This window comes from Ciconia boyciana, chromosome 2, assembly GCF_034638445.1.
Source record: "Ciconia boyciana chromosome 2, ASM3463844v1, whole genome shotgun sequence".
Lineage (NCBI taxonomy): Eukaryota > Metazoa > Chordata > Aves > Ciconiiformes > Ciconiidae > Ciconia > Ciconia boyciana.
Genome location: NC_132935.1, coordinates 39,711,077 through 39,733,188, shown reverse-complemented (window position 1 = coordinate 39,733,188; position 22,112 = coordinate 39,711,077).

Below are 22,112 nucleotides of genomic sequence, written 5' to 3'. Positions count from 1 at the left end.
CCATTAAATAACAATTATTTAATTTTCTTTCTTTCTAAAGGACTACTATTGCTAAATTAATGTTTGATACTTATTTCCACCCAAGACTATCAACTGAGCTATAACTTTCTGAAATGCTCCATGAAATTAGCTACTATTTCTAACTTATATATATCATACTGCATTACCAAAAGAGATGGTGATTTTTTATTATTTCTGATTGCTTTTTTAAACATTTCCCAAAATTAAGTAGCATTTTGTTTTTCCTGCACTGTTATATGCAATGGTGGCAAACCTCCTCAAAGGCATTTTAATAGATGGAAGACGTCGTCTGTATGCGACCATAATTTCAGGTACTAATGTTAAAATGAGCTTATTTCTAAGCACTGAATATGTATTTCTAAGCATTGTTTAAGCACAAACATTATCTGTACTACAGAGCAACATTGCCTCATCACTCTTGTGGAGTCTCACTTGCCTGTAACCTATCAAAAGGATGACTTCTGCATTGGCACATTCATTCCTAAGATAATAGCACAATGCTGGATGCTGATATAGTGGCTTTTAAGACCTACCTGTTATGGTTCATCACATTTAAGCACTGTTTGTGCCTACACTTGCTTATGCTTATCCAATACCACTTGAGTATTGTGATTGGTACAATAACAATACTACATATATCATTTAAAAAATCAGACAGTAATAAGGCTCAGGATCATATAAAAACAAACTTGGCCATACCACAGAGGAGTATTCTATAAATATTTCTGAACAATAAAAATAGAAATGAAAATGCCAAACAAAAATTGCAAGCTGTCTGCATAGGACCATAAACACTTTGTAAACATGGATTTCCTTACAGAAGGGGAAAGGAGCAATTCCAAGGCATGGTTGAAGAAGTAGATACATGCATCAGGACGGACAGATGGGACTAGATCTTGCCTCAAGGCTAAGAAAGCAGCTCAGAGAAAGGAGAGCATAAGGATGGCTCCCTAGGAGAAGATCATCACAGTACTTTGTGGGACTGACCAGATTTGTTCTCCTTCCAGAAGTAGCTGTTGGCATGCACCCAAATCCTGAATAAGAGCCCTGGAAATGAAAGAAGGTGCAGAACTTCGAGAAGTTTAACATCAGATCCCATAGAGCAAGGCTACCAGGGCTTTTCTTCATCACTTTAAACCTTGTAAAGTGTGCTGCAAAGGGATTTTTGGAGTTACTGCCATTCCTCACAAAGCTGCATCTATAGGAAACTATGTGGTTAAAATTTTCTCAACACTTACTATTCTTAGTAAAGATCCAGCCCAAGGACCATATCCAAGACTCTCAGGTATGGCTACATCAGTTAACCAAGCAGGGCCTAGGTACAGGTTCAGGCACAGTCCATCTTTTTCTACAGTGTTTGGTTGTTATCGCTCTCCCTGTTACCAGGGACCACTGCCAGTTTGGCTGCAGCTGCCACATTGTTTGGAGTTTTGGGGGCCTGGGTTCCAAAATATCCTGTGGATTCCTGTGCAGATGTCAAAAGCACCCAGTGAAAATCTCCTTTCTTGAGATATCAGATCTGTGAACAGTGAAGAGCAAAGCAACTCTCACTCCTTGCATCAACCAAGTCTTTCCTTGTGCATCTGTGCATCCAAAGGAAAAATCTCATCCTACTGGTGTGCACATGCTTCAGAAAGCAACAAAAATCTCAGAGTAAAGTATTGTCTGGAAGTGCCGAAACAACAGAGGAATATATCTGTTGTAGCATCTAGTGTCTGCTTTCCATTGGGCAAAGGAGATTAACGGTAAGAGAAAAAGGAACCATATTATGAAAAGCTGCAGAGTGGAGTCTGTAGCTCTTTGCCTTTAGTTCCAAGACATGTCCCAACCTGTGTCATATTTCTATCTAGGTTTTCCACACAGAAACCAGATGAGGGAGGAAAGGCCCTGCCATGAAACTGTACCAACCTCTCTTCCTCCTGCACTGGACTCCTCACATCAGACACTGCAGCAGCTGCCTGTGGACAGCATTTCCCTTCCAGCAAACCCATGCCCCTCTCAGCCCTGCTCTGCCCTGTGCTACCACACTCCTCTTCTGCATCCTGGCTGTCACAGAAGCTGCTCCCCCAAGCTGTGACAGGGAGGGGGGCTGGCAGCCACCTCCCTGCGAGATGCTCTCCAGGACCAGTGGGTTGAGAGCTGGTGACTCCATGCCCTGGTCTAAAGGGAGGACGATAACCACTGGACCTTGCCCGGGAAGCCTGTGGTATTCCTCCTCCTAGGTGTTTGCCCTGCAAAGGAAAGTTTTCCCAATAAAAAGGGAGGTGAAATAGGGCATCTTTATCATTCTTTTATAAAGCCACTAAAGATTATTATCTGTTGCTCTTTCAAGATCCCAACACAATGGTACCAGGCTGCACTCTGAATTAAATAAAGCATTCACCTCTTAATCAAAACAGGAATATATGCCTTGACTTTCACTAGAAAGCCTAACAATGTGAACAAAAGAACACTGAAGCAGAGTCTGAATAATTCTTCTAACAAGGCAAAATAATTGCATCTAGTTGCATAAGAGACAATTAAATACAAGCCCTCTCATGTCAGACAGGCAAATGGCTGGTCAAAAAAGATAGCTTTAAAGGTACTACTTATTTTCAGTAACATCCCACAAATCCATGTCCCAGTATTTTATTACTTAAGTAGAGGAAAGGCTCAGGCACTATAATATAATTCTCCTGTTATTTTATTACTTTCCCATGTGAAATTGTGGGAAGTAACAGGAGTATGAACAATTATATAGCATAGAGTTATTCATCCCTACATGTTTTTCCTCCTTAAAACTGGATAAGTCCGTTCCAAAAATTGGTTCCTAAGCATAAAATGCCTTGAGCAGCTTTAATTTCAGGAAAGAGCAATAAATCATGTTAATACAAGAAGCAATATTTGATTACTCTGCAGTACCCAGTAGCCCCTTTACAATTATAATCCTTTACACTCTTATCAATGAATACATCACTCCTAACTCTAACCCCTCAATCACCCTCTCCCTCATCCGTGCTTCTACCATTTGGTAACAAACCTCCTACTATTATTTAATATTAAATTATATAGCACATGTGTGATGGTGATAGCCATGTGATAAATTGCATTTATCATGCATCTTTTAATGCAGCTGCATTAATCATGCTTCTCCTTCACTCTGCCCACTAATCCATCTCTGTCCAGGACTACTCAGTCCCATCCAAACCTTTAAGGAGATTTGAACATGCACTGTTAAAAATGGTACCCTTTTCCAACACAGAGTTTCATTACAGGAATCACACTGTCCCAAAGCTCAGCACAAATAACTTTAAGTCTATGAAGGCTTTAAGGGTATGTTATCTCATGAACCATGAGACTCCTTGAGGCTAAAAATGAGAGACTTACATTTTCTGTTGTTACAAGGCACTCCATTTCTAGCCCAAGGTTATTATCCGTGATCCTGGACATTAAAACTGAAACATTTGATGTTTATAAAATAGGTGTTTCTAAAGGTCTTTCAAATGTCTCAGCTACAGTTTTTCATTCCCTCCTAGGCCTCTAAAGATGGACTTCTAATACTGAATTAAGAAATACTGACCTTACAAGCCATAGGAATGCAAAAGAAGGAACTGAAAAACATTTTCGAACTCTCCAGAACATTTTAAAATAAGATATCTATGAATTATTTGTTCCATATGCTGTCTGTGTAATGGTACAGGGCAGCAGACACATTTTATTAGCATCCACTGGAGATAAGCTGCCACATCCCTGTTGATCTGCCTTTGTTGCCTTTATTCCACACCATTAAATGCTCTCTTTTTGCCTTAAATCCAATTCTTAAACATTTATTCGGAACATAGACTCATTTTTTAAAAAATGTTAAAGTCTTTTCAGAAAAAGTTACAGAAGTTGAAAGTGTTTTATGAATCTACACCAGCATCACCAAACTGCTATAGGATAAATTGGGTGGGAAAGCAAGGAGAAAGAACTGGGAAAGAACCAGAAAAAATGTTGAACACTTTGTTCCAAAATAAAAATAAAAGTTTTAGTTTACCCAATTTAAAAAAAATTGTATTAGGAAAGTCCTTTCAAATATATTTTTAAATCACAAAAAAGTTCAACACAAAAAATGATGCATTTATGACACAAATATTATTGATGAACCCCAAACCATTTTCCACATTTTTGGAATAACTCAGACACCTAGAATATCATTAGTCACAGCAGCTGGGAATGCTTATGTCATTAGAACTAAACATATGGGCAAGTGTTTTGTTAGATTGGGATTTATATATTCTGTGGATCTGTACAGTTATTTTTTTTAGGCATTCATACAGCCACAGCTGAAAGGCTGTTCTTGAAATCTCAGCTGTAACAGAATCGAGCCATAACAGAATACTGTGTTCTTGTTGCAGCTGTTATTTTTGTCCCAAACCCATCGCTGCTGGGGCAGACACCAGGATAGCCACTCTGACCACTCCTCACTGACCTGCTCCCACTTGCTGTTCTTCTCCTCCTCCCTGATTTCTCTTCTTTCCTGATTTCTCTCCCTCTTCTCTTTTGCTCTCTCCCTCTGGCTTTTTGCTTGTGGCTCCCCAGTGAAGCGTTCATCGTTGAACAGTGGGATTGAAAACCAGACACTGGTCAGCTACTAAAGCACCTTTCCCTCATCCTCTCACTCTCTTTTTCTCACCATTATAAACTAAAGACAAGAAGTTATTAACTTTTTTGGGTGTAGATTCATGGGGAAGAGGGGACCTAGGGGGCTGTAGCCGTGTCATTGGTACTGCCTCGTACCCATAACCATAAGATCAATTGCACTGCTGCCCTGGCCCTGCCTCATGCCCCCCTCTTTACCCTCCTGCCATCTTCCCTTGTTGTCATGGGAAATAGCATCCCAGTGTTTGGAAGAACTTCCTTTTCCTAAGTATTGGGTTTTTTTCACTGCAGTCAGGTCAATTTTCCTCATTTTTGTCCATAAACATGAACAAGGTATCCAAGTGAGATTTTTTTGCATAAAATGGGCAGAAGCTTAGAAACAGCTTGCTGCCATTTCCTTCTTTCCTGTGGCTTCACCAGCCCCACTCCACAATGTTCCAATTTTTCCTTTCACTGAGCCAAAAAACACTTAAAGTTTTCCAGATTTCCTTTCTAATCCCTGCTTACTTCCATATCTCACCACAGGTTCCTCCCCTGTTATATCAAACAGACTCTGGCTTCTGCGTTTGAAAAATTCTCACTCCATGGCATGTCAGCCAGCCACAGAAAGCAAGTTTTCAGGTCAAGGAAACATTGGCCTTAGGGGATTCACATGTTTCAGGAAGAGTCTTGGGCTTCTTCATCTCCTCACTGCTCAAGTACTTTTCTACTGCAAACTTCTCATGCATGTCCATTTCCAACTTCTCATACATGTCCATTTCCACCCCCCTCTACATCAATTGTGGGTGGTAATTCAGCTTATTTAAATCACATTTGTATCAAGTCTCAGAACTGCAAATCTGACTACCCAGATATAGTTCCCATTAGGATCACAGTTATTGCCCACTTCTGTTTCTAGAAACTCAGCTAATCTTTACTTACAGACACTCAACTGGTCCTGATGGTCCTGTTATGTCAGGCTGCATCTTTCCATCAGGTCCAGTTAATGTACCAGGCTGTCTCAGCAAAATTAAAACATTAGACAAGCAGTGGAAAAGGAATTCAGTGGCAGAGTTGAGGCCAGGGAGTTATGGAAGACCATGGGAAAAGGGTTCATTCGAACCCCAGCCCTTCCAAGCTCTGAAATCCATCGGGAACTAAATATGGAGCAATTCAGATAATACTGCTGGTTAATAACTCTCCAGCAGCTCAAAGTACCGACTTTCTGCTCATCAAGGACTCCCAACAAAAGGAGATATGAAATAAAATTAAAAAAACCCCAAAATATTGATAAATCAAAGACATTTACCCTCTTTTCTAAAGCACAACAGAATTAACTGTTGTCCTGATACATTATGGCCACTCACAGCCTTAATCATGTGAAATCACTTCAAAAAGAATTAACAGATTTAGCTAACTATAAAAAAAGCTTCAAAGCTTTACCAACAGCAGGAGACCTTCTCTTTAATTGGGAGCATATATTTGAGCAAAACTAAAACTATTCAATAAAAACACATTTTGAAACTGCCTAAATATCAAAATTATTGAATTAGAATTACTAATATTCACACTGTCCATTGTTTTGAGGCTTAAAAAGCTAGTCAAATCTTTATACTTCATTCATTATTGCTATACATTTGAACAGAAGTGGTGCCTAGGCTCCCTCTCACAGAAGCAGACCTTTCCCGTCTTAACAGTAAAAATATCTCTGTCCCAAAAATCTTGCAGAGTAAGCCAGGAGACAGCAACTAGATAAAGGCAGAGAAATGGGAGAGCATATGGAAACAGTCAGCATGACAAGTGGCAGTCTCAGTTTTGGCTCCACTCTCACCATTTGCAAACCCTGGAGAATTATCAATATTTTCTCCTTTTCATCTACCAGCCTATCTTTGTAGCAATAACAGGAGGTATTATTAACAGGTTAGCATCCTGTGCTTGCCTGAATTTATCATCCAAGGATGAGAAAGAGACAATGCCAGTATGAACCTCATGTCATTGTCTTTTTAAAAAAATTTTGTTGAAAATTCCCAGGGGAGAAACCAAGAGCAGAGATAAAACAAATGGGGATCAATTTTTATGTTGAATAAAAGATTGATTCCTGCAATTACAAGAAGTGTGAACTTTATTGAAAGAACACTCCAGTTAAATATATTTTAAATGGTCTCTAATACAAAGTGTAAACTAACACACAAATGAAAGCAGTTTCATTGTACTTAAATAAATAGCTCTTGCTTCATCCTTTAAGTCAACTGGATTTCAAGATACCTTAGGGAGCTTGGAATTAGGAACCACCAATGTTTTAGAGCTATAGGCTTACCTAGTTATACTAGAACGAATCAAATGCATGTGGATGAAAATGCACATAGATAAATCCTCATGAGGATCCAAGAACAATACAGGATTTTTCAAGCAATACAACCTCAGCCTCTGTTGATATGAAATATTCTTTTTCTACGTAAAACGTATCAGAGGAAAATAAATCATTAGGAAAATAAAGACTTATTCTATGTAACAATCAAGGTGAAACCCGTTTAATGAGATTTCACAGCACGAAGAAAAGTTACCACATTCCAGTTCAGTCAAAACATGCCAGCCAATCATGAAAAGCTATTAAAGAAGAAGAAGATCAGGTCTTTTTATCCCACTACATCTCTGAAAGCTGACATTCCTATTTCTTCCATTTTAGGGAGCAGAAAGAAAAATTAGAGGTACCTAACTCCGCATAAAAATGATTTGAAAATTATATCTTCATTAAAAAATGAAAACAGTAGAAAATTCTGGGAGTTTGCAAAACAGAAAATAGGAAATACTCTTATGATTATGTTATTGTTAGCAGCATTGTTAATCATAGTTTTATTAAGATATTAGCAACGTGGCTTTCAGTTTCCAAAGTGAGAGGATTTTAATTTCCCCTTCAGGCAACTATTGAGGAAAAATAATTAAATGTAAATAAATTAGTAATGTAAAAGGATTTTGTCCTGCACTTAAGTAAGGACACCGTGAATTTTTCTCTCTCTCTTTTTTCCTAATTAAGGGTTCATATCTCTTGTAAGAGTAGCCCCAATTAAGTTTTACGTAACCTTAGCACAAGTAGCACCACTGACTACAGTTGGGACTGAAGTGGGTGGCATTATTCATGTGTTTAAAATGAAAAATATCATTAGTTTTTTCAATCAATCAGGCTGACTGTGTTGTGACTATCTACACCAGCAGCCTTATTTTTGGTCGTTACTGACTGTCTGCCTTCTTTAAGTAATACGCAGAGGAATCTGCATATTCCCTAGCTCGGCTACGTGCAATTGCTTTCATTCTCTCCACTTCTAGAAAAAGTATGAGACCCTTTGACATGAGAAATCAAAGACACCACTTCAATAGCTAGTTTAATATTTGGATCTCTGAAGCAAGGAAAGTGTGAGGAGGTAGCAGTCAGCTGTCTACAGGCACAATTTCCCAAACCTTTCCTTTCACCTGTCATTTCTGCTTGCACATGTGCCCTTATCAGGAGGGCAGTCAAATTCAAAAGGACAAAACCAAGGACAAACTACTGCTGCACTCCTGCTCACTCCACACAGCCCCGTAGGACTGGTGCATCATGGCAGGGGAAGCGATGACAACAGCCTCTCAGGAACTTCCCCAAGGACCATCACAGTCCCGTCCCAGCCTCTGTGGCACAGTGTGGTTTTATCTGTTAGTTTTAAAGGATACTTTGACCTTTGGAGGACAGCAAGTGAGTCTCTGTGACTGTTTTAGGGATTTGGAAATCTAAATTATCCACACTTGAAAAACATCCTTTGTTTCAAGCACAGAGGTGCTTCTGGTTATGCTTCTGAGATGCCCGCATGAGAGCAGTTTATTGCACAATGTGGATAAATGACATTTTCAGACTGGTTCCTGGCGAGGAACGTATTCCTTGTGTTCAGCTCTGCACTGTACACAGTGCATCCTGCCTTAACCCTTCTTCATCTTTACCACCACATAAAAATACAACATATCAGCTGTGCAGCTGTAACCAGGCATCCTAAGTGACAGCCCAGCAGGAAGAACAGCCTTTATTTGTCACCTAAAGTTAATGGCGTAAACTCAGAGACCCCCTCCTTCCTGCCTTTCTCCTACAAAGAGGACTCAAGGCCCTGATTAATATGCAGCCCTATTAACTCTAGTAGCTCTAAGGAGGTGGTGACTGAAGGGGAAAATTAATGACCTCCTGTCCAGGACTTGCCCCTTATTTGAGAGGTGAAATAAAAACTGCACTCTGAAAGGAAGGAGAATTATTAAATATTTCATCGTAAACTGGTGCAGTAAACACTTGCCAGAAATGGCAGCTTTGATAAAATTCAACTTTCACTCCTCTTGTTTAATTCATCTTTATTTGGTACTGTCTCAGCCAAGTTGTTACTTCTTTTACCCTCGTTGCTCAAACCTCAAGCATAGAAAATATACTTTTTTTGTCCATGCTCTAGAGGACTGGGTTTTTTTGGTAATGTCACATCAACCAGGAAATAAAAGAGATCCTAGCTGAATAATATCTATCTAAAAAGCACTGCAAAACAAAAACCTCCAAAAAAAAAAGAAACAAAAGAGCAACCCCCCCACATACCCATCTCGCCTTCTAAACCACATACTGCGGGCCATATAATCACAGCAACCACATCCAATTCACTTGTTAGGAAAGGAGAAGGACCTACAGAAAATAAGCTTGACTCTTGGTTTATTCCTGAACCCTCCCCATTGCCCTGCAACAGAGTGGATACCTGCATATGTAAATAGAGAGCTAGAAGAACACAAAAAGAAAGAGGACACTACCATTTTAACTAATATTATGAACAATGGTAAATCTTGGATGGCTGGGATGGCAAGCACATGCTACTGTAAGTCCGTTACAGTATTCTTAAAACAGCATATACTTAGCGTCTTTGATTTGATGCTTGATGTTTGTCTCTAGCTCTCATGCAAAATGTAGAAGCCAAATAAGTTGCCCATGTGTAGCAGCCATCGATTCACCATGTTCTTCTTTATAGATTCCCACCAAACATAAATTTATCTATTTTTTTTTAATCTGTCCCTGTCTGAAGAGTGCCCAAATCCCAAAGAGTGAAAGAAATTTGCATGGAATATTTTATTCCTAAATGGCCTTCTTTCTTTTAATTGCAGTATTGAACCCTCCTCCTTCTTCTGCACTCAACATTGTGATTGTCTAATTGTCTGAAACACTGATTACCCATTCCCATACAGTGGGATGTCAGAAATAACTTCACAGAAATACAGAGGAGAGTTACAGCCCCTTACTCATTTCTTTCCAGGCATTATGATGTGAAGCAAAGTCAGAGTTTCCTTCATTTAAAGTTAAATCTCTCTTCTTTTCACACACCTAGCTTAGTTCTGTTCATCCTGCTTGTTCCCCTGTTGCACACTTCCACCGGTTCTTCACTAAACTGTGATTTTCACTTTTGTTCTATATTCCACAGGTTACATTCATTCACCATCTTTCACTTTTCAAGTCTCGCATCCTGCATTTGCCTAAGAGTAGTGCATATAGGCTACTCATTCACTCCTTTTGGTAGACAAACACACTGTCTTTCTATTTCCATAGCACTACACTCAACTAGCTCTTTCAGGTTTAATAAATACCTGAAGCAGAACATCCCCTGTTTCTTAAGGATTCCTCTGCACTATAATACATTAACTTGAAATAATTAGCACATTTGAAAGTTAGGATAGACCTTTCTTCTATAAATTTCTCCTGGAATAGATCACATTCATTTACAATATAGCCACAATATCCTTTACATAAAACTAAGCATATAGCCACAATATCCTTTACATAAAACTAAGCAACCTCTAGCTACCTGGCAATTAATTGACTTGCAACAGAAAACTAATATACACCTATACTAAAAACAGTAGCATAAGCTCTTCCATCCTTACCTCAGTTCCACTTCATGCCAGGATTCAGCTGTGTGGGATATTGCCAAATCATTTCCATTTCCACATTACAGCTGTGCTAGGAAAAAGCTTTACATTTGCTGTTAACTCACTTCTCAATTTTGCTTGGTAAATATACAAAGCAACACTATTGGGATGGATAATCATTAATTATCCTTGTTTTAGGCCAGGCTACTTTTGCTTTTCTTGAAATCTCAATTTATTTTGCTTCATCTTATAACAATGAAATGAACGGAGAAGTAAGCATATGTAATAATTCAGAGATACCAATGGTGCTAAGCTTTAAAAATACCAAATACAGAACACTTCATAAAATAATTGTTTTGAGTCAAATAGGTATTTTGGGACTAACTTCAGATAAGACTTCCATGGTCACTCTTCATTTCCCTGTTTACTTAGGCTCCCAGGCAATAATAAAGCAATTTAAATATGATGATGTATGTAGCTCTACTGATACTGATTGCCTTGGTGCTTTTTAAAGAACCGCAACATTAGTAGCTAAATCCTTGTATTTTTTCCCTAACCTTTTTATTAATGAAGGGAAATATAAAAGCTCAACTAGCACACAAATACAGATATCAGATTCTTCTTATACATTCATGTAATATCCCATTTTCATAACAAATGATTCATTTTCTCTCTCTCCTGCTTCAGCTTACATGATGTGCTGGCGAGCAGAGTTCTCTCCACAGTTACTCCAGGTTTTACACTGGTATAACTCCTTGAACTGTGGTATAAGGAGAATCTGCTTTGACAAGTTTTAACGTTGCATGTAAAAGGAAAGATCTGAGGGAGGGAGGGAAAGAGCTGCTCTCATTTCTAATACATGTTTCATTATATAGTCTAAACATGTTAATGCTAACAAATCCAAACTGCCCTGTGGTTACCGAGAGAAGGGCTTGTGAAGAACACCATGGACTCTCCAGAGCAGAAATACTTTTTCTGTGGCAGCTGGGGGCTGCAATGATCTGAATGATCAGCTGTTTCTGGCTTAGGCACCTTATTCTTAACTGGATAATTTACAGAGAACACAAAAATTATTCAAATACCCTGACAACCAAGACAGAGTCAAAATTAGCTCTGCTTTTCAAATTCATTTCTTCTTCTCAGGGTTAGAAATTCCCTTAGCCTTTCCCCTGTTAAGGAAATTTTATTCAGGTTCAGAAAGAGAGCTCTCAGTGAAGACCTATTCACTGTTCTTTTACTGTGATGCAGTTAAGCAACCATCTGCCTATCCTCTATTACTCATTTAATTTATACAGCACAGTACATTTACTTATATCTTTTATGTCTGAACAGTTTTCATTTTAATATCATTATAACCTTATTTTTGCCAGTCATGAGTTCAGACTCAGCTGGAAAGAATGTACTTTCCTCTCGTGTTGCCTGTTATTTTCCTCATTTCACTTTTCTGTCAATGCTATTTTAGTAACACACAAAACAGGATATATGATTAGAATTAAATAGCAACATTTTAACATTTGTTTCACTATTACCTAAATGTTAGGTACATCCCAGAATTCAGCTGGTAATATACATCACCTGCAGAGCCAGACATTTTCTAATTATTTAAAGGAGAAAGTATTACTTACCTTTTAAAGCATTTTTTTACCTGTGTGATTTACACTCTATATAATTATTGTTTTTTGGTTTGTATTTTTCTTTAAATCTGGTGGTTTTTTCTTTCCTTTTAAAACAAATATCTCCATGTCACTCTACTTAGCAGCTGTATTCAGTCATAAAAGGGCCACTTGGTATCAGAAAACTCATACATATTTGCCTAATAATGCCTTTTAAGTAATCTGCCCCTTTGTTAATGGCTTTTTTTTTAACCAGCCATACACTAGGAATCAAAATTAGCATCTAAATGAGGATGTTTTAAACGCATGCCTAGGGGTTGCAGTTTTCACCTTATTTTTTTTTAATAGTTTGCCATGTTAAATTATGTAAAATAGAAATGGTTTTTTAGTTTTTAATGAGCTAATGTAGACCTATCAACCCCCTCTCCCTCCTCCCCCCACTTCTCTGCTTAAAGAGTCTACAAACTGTTTTGCAGGTATGAAAAATGACCGTGAAAGAGAAAACCCAGTGTCAGCAGGCAGAACAGATCTCTTCCTCCCCAGCAGCAACAGCACCACTGCACGAAGGCACATTTGTTTGAAGTCCTTGCTGAAATGGCCCCATTCTCTATTAATCGCTTACAATACATAAAAAGAAGCAACTATTTTTATATTTAATTTCAGGAGAAGAGACTCTATTACGGCTTCTTTTAAACTGGCTTTTCATTTAGCTATGGGGAAAGATTAAAAAGAACTAACTATGTGTGCTGTGGCATGGCCAAATGATGATTGGAAAGGGGCAGAAGAGATGCTCACCATCTGCAAGTGTAATGTTTGGAGGGAGTACACAGCAAAGTGGGAGGAATTACAGGGTGATAATCCAGTGTTATCAGGTGAGATAGCTCATAGCAGTAGGGCCAGCCACTCGTGGAGTGTGAAGAGAGGGTTAGCATCTAGCACAGGGGGGATGTATGTCCCTTACCTGGGGAGGCCTGCAGGTATCACCACCCACCTCTAAGGGCAAGTTGCTTCTGCAGGACAAAGGGGTTCAACTGCGGTGTGTGAGGAGGGGAGGAGTAGTCTGAAATGATCCACACCTGTTAACTGGACAACCCAGAAACATGAGTTACACAAGCTGGAATCCAACACAAAACAAAACTCTAAAATTAAGAGAAACTGCTGATATGTGGGGCCCATAATTAAGCTTTTGTATAACGCTGCCACATTTAACTACTCTCGTTTTCCCCTTGCCTCCTCCAGAAAAACCTTCAGTGGTGTCACATGCAAAACCAAAACAAATTCCTTAAAACTGAGTCAGCAACAAAATGTCTCTCTGTTGTTATTGTTGTTTTAATACTGACTCACAGGAAGATTATTTGGCAGAAGAATCATCTTCCTTGATATGCTGGCAACACTTCTCCTGATGCAGCCCCGGATACCATTAGCCTTCTTTTCCACAAGGGCACATTGATGGCTCACGTTCAACTTGGTGTCCACCAGGACCCCCAGGGCTTTTTCTGCAAAGCTGCTTTCCAGCTGCGTGGCCCCCAACATGTACTGGTGCCTGGGGTTGTTCGTCCCCAGCTGCAGGACTTTACACTTCTTGTTGAACTGCATGAGGTCCCTGTTAGCCCATTTCTCCAGCCTGCCAAGGTCCCTCTGGATGGCAGCATGACCCTCTGGCATATCAGTCAGTTTGGTGTCATCAGCAAACTTGCTGAGGGTGCACTCTGCCCCATCATCCAGATCATTAATGAAGATGTTAAACAGGACTGGACCCAGTACTGATCCCTGGGGTACACCACTAGTCACTGGCATCCAACTAGACTTTGCACTGCTCATCACCACCCTCCGCGCCCAGTCATTCAGATGGTTTTCAATCTACATCACTGTCTGCTCACCTAGCCCATACATCAACAGCTTCTCTATGATGATTTTATGGGAGAGAGTGTCAAGGGCCTTCCTGATGTCCAGGTAGACAATATCCACTGTTCTCTCATCTACCAAGCCAGTCATTTCACTATAGAAGGCTATCATGTTGGTCAAGCATGACTTCCTCTTGGTGAATCAATGCTGACTACTCCTGATGATTTCCTTGTGCTGCATCTGCCTGGAGATGGTTTCCAGGATTTGTTTTGTCACCTCCCCAGGGACTGAGATGAGGCTGACGGGCCTGTAGTTCCCTCGGTCCTCCCTCTTGCCCTTCTTGAAGATAGGAGTGACATTTGCTTTCTTCCAGTCCTTGGGCACTTCTCCCAGTCACCATGATCATTGGAAGATAATAAGAGTGGCCTTGCAATAACATCAACCAGCTCTCTCAGTATTCGTGGGTATATCCCATCAGAGCCCATGGACTTATGTATGTTCAGTTTGCTTGAGTATTCCCTGACCTGATTCTCTTCCACCATGAGTACATTGATTATTATGAGCTATAAATAGCACCAACACTTTACTACAGAAAAAAATCAATGAAAATATGCATCTGCTCCATGTCTTCCCTTGCAATTCCATAAACTTCTCTCATAAACACTGATTTCCAAACTATTATTCACAACCTCCCATCAGACTTCTGGTCACTTGATTCACAGTAGCAGCTGATTTCTTTTTCTCTACTTCTTCCTGCACTCCCTTTGGATGATCCCATGGACCTCAGGGTTCTTCTCTTGGACTTTTTTTTCTTCTTTTCTCTGTGTTCTGGCACCTCTAACCTGATCCCAAATGTTTTCAGATTGAGGGGAAGTGTTCTGGCTCTGGTGCCAATAGAGATCCTGCCATCACCAAAAGGGGCAAGGCTTGGGACCCATCAAAGAGCTAGAGTCAAGTTTTCAGCCAAAATAAAAAAAAACCCTTGAGATTCACCTAACAGCCTCATAATAGAAAGCAGAGATCTCATGGTAGCATCTGGTGGTGAAGGAGCATAAATATTTCTATTAAAAAAACCAAACAGGGACAAGGAGAGCAGGAAGAGAGTAAGGGAACAAGACATCCCTAAGTCCTGAGCTCACTAGTGCGAAGGGGCCACTAGCTCATAGTCACCTCATTTGCAGGCTTTCTCTCTAGCATAAACTAAGGTCAAAAGACCTACTTTATGAATAAAATATTCCACAAAATATAACTAAAAAAACCCTTCTGAGTTGTGATTGAATCAGTCATATTTCAGGAGACACCATATGGATATGTCTTTTCCTCTCTCTCTTTGATTTTTATGTACTTGTTCTATGAAGGGTCTAATGGTGTAAAATATAGTTATTTAAGATATTGTCTTATGTACCATCATAAACATGGGTAGAAGGGTCCATGTCCTTCTTCATTTAGAAAAGCAAGTGGAGAAGCTGTCCTGCTGTAGAGATTAGAGCCTGTCCATCTCCAAGAGAAGAGACATTGCAGAAGAGAGTTCTATGGTTTCTGTTTCATACAGGGTTCAATTTTGCTGTGATATTTAGTGAAGGAGGGTGGAGGAAAGCTTTGTTTTATATGTTTAATTTTACTTTTATAACTAATGTCGAGAACACCTCACATTTTAGGTGGAGCAGTCTTCTTAACACGGCAGGAAAATCAAATGAGCCAATATATCAGAAGCTGACAACAAACTATAATTAGGTCATTAGTAAAACCACCTGTATAAATGAAAAGATTTTGATATGTGGAGAGATTTTAATACACAGGGTAGGCCTTTAGTTGTCGTGTCCAGAAGCTCCTGAGAGAGGAGTACAGTTATAAAGGATAACAGGATCTCATTGTCATTTTAAATTCAACTTTACCAAGATTTGCAGGGGGGCAATGAACTTCCAGGTGTTATTCAGGGTATCTGAAGAATGGACGAGTTGGATATTAGATGTAATAAATGTCTGAAACAAAGTTGATCTACAGGCTATCAGGCAGGAAGTAAGTACTAGTAACACTAGCTGTGCTGGGGGTAGCTAAACCATGGTAAAAAAGAGCAAAGGGCATAAGAGTTACTGTGTTGGTTCAGATAAAAGGTTCGCCGGTGTCCAGTAACTAACACATGGAAAAGGCATTAAGACCAGAACATGCAGTAATACGTTCCCACTCTCACTTCCCACAATTTGCAAATTGGGCTTTTCAGAGGCAAGAAAAGCTTTGTGCTCCTCTCTTGGTATCTCAACAATTTCCAAGTAGATAAAAATGATTAAAAAAATACAGTTGGAGATAATTGAGGTGTTTCTCCTCATCCTATTGGACATGGACACCACTGATGCCATTCGCTACCACATGAAATGTGGGACGTCCTAGCTAGGCTTTGCCTAGCAACAGAAACAGACAGGCATAGCCATTGGGGATTTAGCTATTTTACAGGAGCTCTCGCCTACATAGTCACTCTATGCTGACACATAAACGATATCACTGCAACAGCGTGTCAATGCAAGGAGTTATTCTGAAAGAGCAGCAACAGAATATTTCGCTTCACAATAGTTGTGGTTGCCAATCTTCCCACAGAGAAAAAAGTCTTAACAATTTCTTCATCAGACACATAATTTGTGAATAAATGATGCATTTCTGAATGGCATCCATTCAATTGGAACATTTCAAGTGATGGAGAATCTGCTAGCTCCAATGGTAAATTCTTCTGTTAGTTGGCTGTTTTCAATATCTAGACATTGACACTTTTTTGCAGTCTTCACTAGTTCCACATGTTTCCATTTTATTTTTATTGACCTTTTCTGTTTTATCATCTTATGAGTAGAATAAAGCAAGTACGGTATCACAGGGCTAACCGAGAGGAACTGAAGTTTAACTCGGGAATAATCCCATTTAATTAGAGACATAATCACCTTAAGTATATGCCCTTCATTATTATAGTATCAAACAAGGCAGAATATTCCCTCAGAATTTACAACTTCTGTTGATAATCCTTTAAATTGATAACAATTTTAAATAATTGGTAATAGCTAAGTATTTGCTAACGTACAAATTTTTAAACTTTTCATTTAGATTCTTACCATATCTCTATTTTTAATTTCCTTTGGGTTTTCTCTTAATTTTTTTCTCTTATTATCTGTCACATTTTAGAAATTGTGTCTACTTATTCCTTATGCTAAGCTTTGACTTCATCTTATGTGTTTCTAATAACTATTTTATGGTTAGTTTTTAATCATTCCATTTTCTTTTCTCAAATCTCTGTTCTCTACATTCTTCTAGTTGTAAATCCACTTTTCTTCTCTGTTCATTCCCTCAATTATATTTCTTTTGATTATTTTCCTCTCCATTTTTTTTCCATTTCGTATCTGATATTTCATTCCATATATTATAAGCATATAACAAAGTAAATGTATATTCATGGACACTATTTCACTTATATCCATCCTCATACACCAGCTACATGTTATCTGCATGATGTGAAAAGTGTAAGGAAGCAAACTATAATAATCTCTGTATTTTCAAAGTTATTCACTAGTAATTCAGCTTTAGGGATGTGTAAACACTTACTAGATGTGCTGTGTAGCAGAGTAACAAAGCCTTTGTTATTTGCTCAGCAGAGCTAATTATATTTTCAAGGACTGCTTTCTGACTGCTGGTGTTCCCCCATATTTTCAGAAAAATAATCTCTCTAAGGGTTTTTTTGCTTTCATACAAGTATTTCATAGCATTCATATCCTTAATATCGGAAACTGGAAACAAAACGCAAGTATTGAAACACCTTGTAAACAACAGGGTCTAGAAAAATTTACTTTTATTCAATTAAGGCTATACAGAGTGAAAGAGGTCGCAGTTCTGAAAAGACACCTTCAAGTGTCTTTTATATAGTTTAAAACTATTTTTAAATAGTTTTATAAGAGTAACTGTAGATAGAAACTTACAACTTGTTGACACAGAGTCATGGCTTCTTAATTGAGCTGCTGACCCTAGGGCTGTCATATTTCTGCCTAAGATTTACAAAAATTAAATATCATCTATCTGGACCAAAATGGTAGATAGAAAAAAAGAGTACCTCTAGGAAAACCCAGAGAGATGGTAACACTGGCTATAACTGGCCATGTTGTATGCCCTTGTCCACTCCAACTGAGAAGTAAAATGTGTCAGTTTAAACCACTTCTATCAAAGTTTAGATACCAGGGAAGCAGATGGACCTTCAGGATACCAGCAGCCTTGTTTATTGTCAGGCCCAACTTTAGCAGTTCATTAATCATATGCTTAGCTTCAGGCACAAGCGCACCAGTGGTCCCACAGATCGCAGTGGGTCTATGTATCCAGCTTAAAATTAAGCATGTACTGAAATATTTTGTCCAACAAGGGTAGAATTATTGTTCTGTTTAAGGCTGCAGTGTGTGCAAACTGCTTGCCGGGGTGCCAGGACCTCTTTGGTCAGTGATTCTGTGTCTCTTCAAGGCAATGTTTTGCAAAGCACTTTTCATTAACCCAACTAACACTCTAAAGACATCTGACCCACAACACACCTGTGAGGTATATATCACATCCACTTAGAGATGTAGTGGCTGGGGACAGAAATGGGTACCTGATAGTCCATAAAGGTGAACATGAAGTCAGTAGCTATGCACAGTTCTTCTGACTTGACCCATCAAGCTGACTAGTCTTCCTTCTGTCTGATTTCCAATATGCAACCATAGCAGAAGCAGCAGCACGGGTTCAAAGAAGCAGAACAATTTTTTGTTAGTCAAAAGTTTGGTGGACTATAAGCACTAATAGTTCATCTGAACTTTACATGCTCTTATTCAATTCCTAACTTAGTTAATAGTGTCAGATACTGCATTGACACTACCTAGCACTGAGATTTGTGGCATGGTGAGCAGTTCAGGAAGTACATGCCTGAGGCTATTACTTCAAAAATAAGGGAGATAAAAATGAACTAAGGTAACCACAATATCAGTAAGATAGCTGTACTCTGGGCTTCATCTATATGTGTTCATATTATTTCAATATCATATCTTAAATTCTGCAATTCGCCTATTGTCCAATATAAAGCTTTCTCAGTCAACCATCTAATATATTATTCTTTAATAGGAGGGAGGTGTCATCCTGACAGCCTGACATCGGTACCAGGGAAGCTGATGGAGCAGATCATCCTGAGTGCCATCACACAGCATGTAGAGGATAACCAAGGGATCAAGCCCAGCCAGCATGGGTTCAGGAAAGGCAGGTCCTGCTTGACTAACCTGATCTCCTTCTACGACAAGGTGACCCACTTAGTGGATGAGGAAAAGGCTGTGGATGTTGTCTGCCTAGACTTCAGTAAAGCCTTTGACACGGTTTCCCACAGCATTCTCCTGGAGAAAGTGGCTGCTCATGGCTTGGACAGGTGTACTCTTTGCTGGGTTAAGAACTGGCTGGATGGCTCGGCCCAAAGAGTGGTGGTGAATGCAGTTAAATCCAGTTGGCGGCCGGTCACAAGCAGTGTTCCCCAGGGCTCTGTGTTGGGGCCACTTCTGTTTAATATCTTTATCAATGATCTGGACAAAGGGATCAAGTGCACCCTCAGTAAGTTTGCAGATGACACCAAGTTGTGCGGGAGTGTTGATCTGCTTGAGGGTAGGAAGGCTCTGCAGAGGGACCTGGACAGGCTGGATCGATGGGCTGAGGCCAATTGTATGAGGTTCAACAAGGCTAAGTGCCAGGTCCTGCACTTGGGCCACAACAACCCCATGCAACGCTACAGGCTTGGGGAAGAGTGGCTGGAAAGCTGCCCAGTGGAAAAGGACCTGGGGGTGTTGGTCGACAGCCGCCTGAATATGAGCCAGCAGTGTGCCCAGGTGGCCAAGAAAGACAATGGCATCCTGGCTTGTATCAGAAACAGTGTGGCCAGCAGGACTAGGGAAGTGATCGTGCCCCTGTACTTGGCACTGGTGAGGCCGCACCTCGAATACTGTGTTTCAGTTTTGGGCCCCTCACTACAAGAGAGACATTGAGGTGCTGGAGCGTGTCCAGAGAAGGGCAACGAAGCTGGTGAAGGGTCTAGAGCACAAGTCTGATGAGGAGCAGCTGAGGGAACTGGGGTTGTTTAGCCTGGAGAAAAGGAGGCTGAGGGGAGACCTTATCGCTCTCCACAACTACCTGAAAGGAGGTTGTAGAGAGGTGGGGGTTGGTCTCTTCTGCCAAGTAACAAGTGATAGGATGAGAGGAAATGGCCTCAAGTTGCACCAGGGGAGGTTTAGACTGGATATTAGGAAATTTTACTTCACTGAAAGGGTTATCAAGCATTGGAAGAGGCTTCCAAGGGAAGTGGTTGAGTCACCATCCCTGGAGGTATTTAAAAGACATTTGGATGAGGTGCTTATGGACATGGTGTAGTGGTGGTCTTGGTAGTGTTAGGTTTACGGTTGGACTCGATGCTCTTAAAGGTCTTTTCCAACCTATACGATTCTGTGATTCTGTGATTCTGTGATTCTGTGATCCTTATTTTGCAGGTAAAACTTGAAGCACAATGAGAAAAACTTGATTTGCCTCAGGTTGCATCCCAATCCTGCTTCTTAACAAAGCACAGGCCATTGGTTTGTCAGTCTTCTGTTTTAGCCACTAAACTTCTGCCTTTCAAAGACTTTCCTTCCACATTAATTAGAGACAGAACACGTGACCTCCTTTATTCTTTTGCTTTTTTTGGACTAACACCTCATTTCCAGCCTTTCCTGCTTGCCCCCACTGTGTCTTATTGTTTGGGGAATAATTTATATTGATTAATACAAGTTTTCTGTATGCAATATACAGTACAAGAAAATCAACCTTACATTGAGGCTTCACAATATAGTGTTAATAACCCTACTGGCTGGAAGTTAGCCAACTAGCTAATCATTACTGCATGAGCATAGGCACCTCACAGCATGCCATATCATTGAGGTAATAAACAATAGATTTGTTAATCTAGTATGAAAGCATTAACAGTTCTCTTTCCTTTGCAACCACTTCAAAATCTTCTCTAAGCTTTTCTACAGATCTCTTACATTGCAGTTACATTTAGTCAGTTGTGTTTTACAAAACAAGAAACTCTGAAAAAATTGTTGTAGGAATGAATGCTATTTTGCAGTATAATGTATATCATTCCATTCATTCTTTTCACTGGTCTTCTCTTCCAAGTGGAAAAGCAAAGAGTTATAAAATTGATGTTTCGTTTTTTCTTCCCAGTAAGGATCCCTTTTTATTTTTTATTTAATGTAATGCTCTTAATACATATAGTTCAATGAAACTAATAATTAAAAAGCAATGTCTCCTTTATAACCGCCTGACTATAATTCTAAAATATATCTCCAAGTTATGTATTAATTATTATTTAATAATTTTTTTGTAGATTGACATTCTCAGTTTGTCATTAGGCACTCTAGATGACAATTTTTGTACTTAACTACAAAAATATCTGTTAACAATAAACTAATTTCTCTTATCTCCATACTAAATGCCATGATAAAACTACCTAAATATTCATTGTTGTTTTCAGCTGTGCTAAGGTAAGAACAATCCATCTGTACCTAGGAGGAAAAATCAGAGTGATCTGAAAGACATATATAACTTAAACCATATAATGATTTGATTTTTTTTGATAGTAAAATTGGATGAGAGCATATTTTATAGAATTTGCAAACCAGTCATCAATGACATTTTGCTAACTCTGTGGGAGAGGAGGAGTAATTAACACTTTTGTTGCAGAAAGCAATGTTCATTATACCTCTGCTTTTTATCACCAATGACGGAAAAAAAAACAGCGAGGTCATTGAGATCTACTCTTCTGATAAAGCTGCCTCTACTGCTTTATTCAATCTATTTCAGTTTATTCCCAAATGTTTTTTATCATGTTCAGTAGAAGTCAGTCACAGTTTAGCTTTGGGTAAGACGGTCCACTTATATTTATGCCTATTAATGAAATTCAGGACAGGGTACATTTATACCCTGGAGGGAGGCCTCTCCCCTGAGGTGCTTGGACTTTAAAGTGAGGGAGACAGACTGGGAGTTGAGAGACCTGACCTCCACGGGAGCAGAAGTAGCAATTCTTTGGGCAATGCTTGCAAGCCTTTTTGCAGCGGTGCC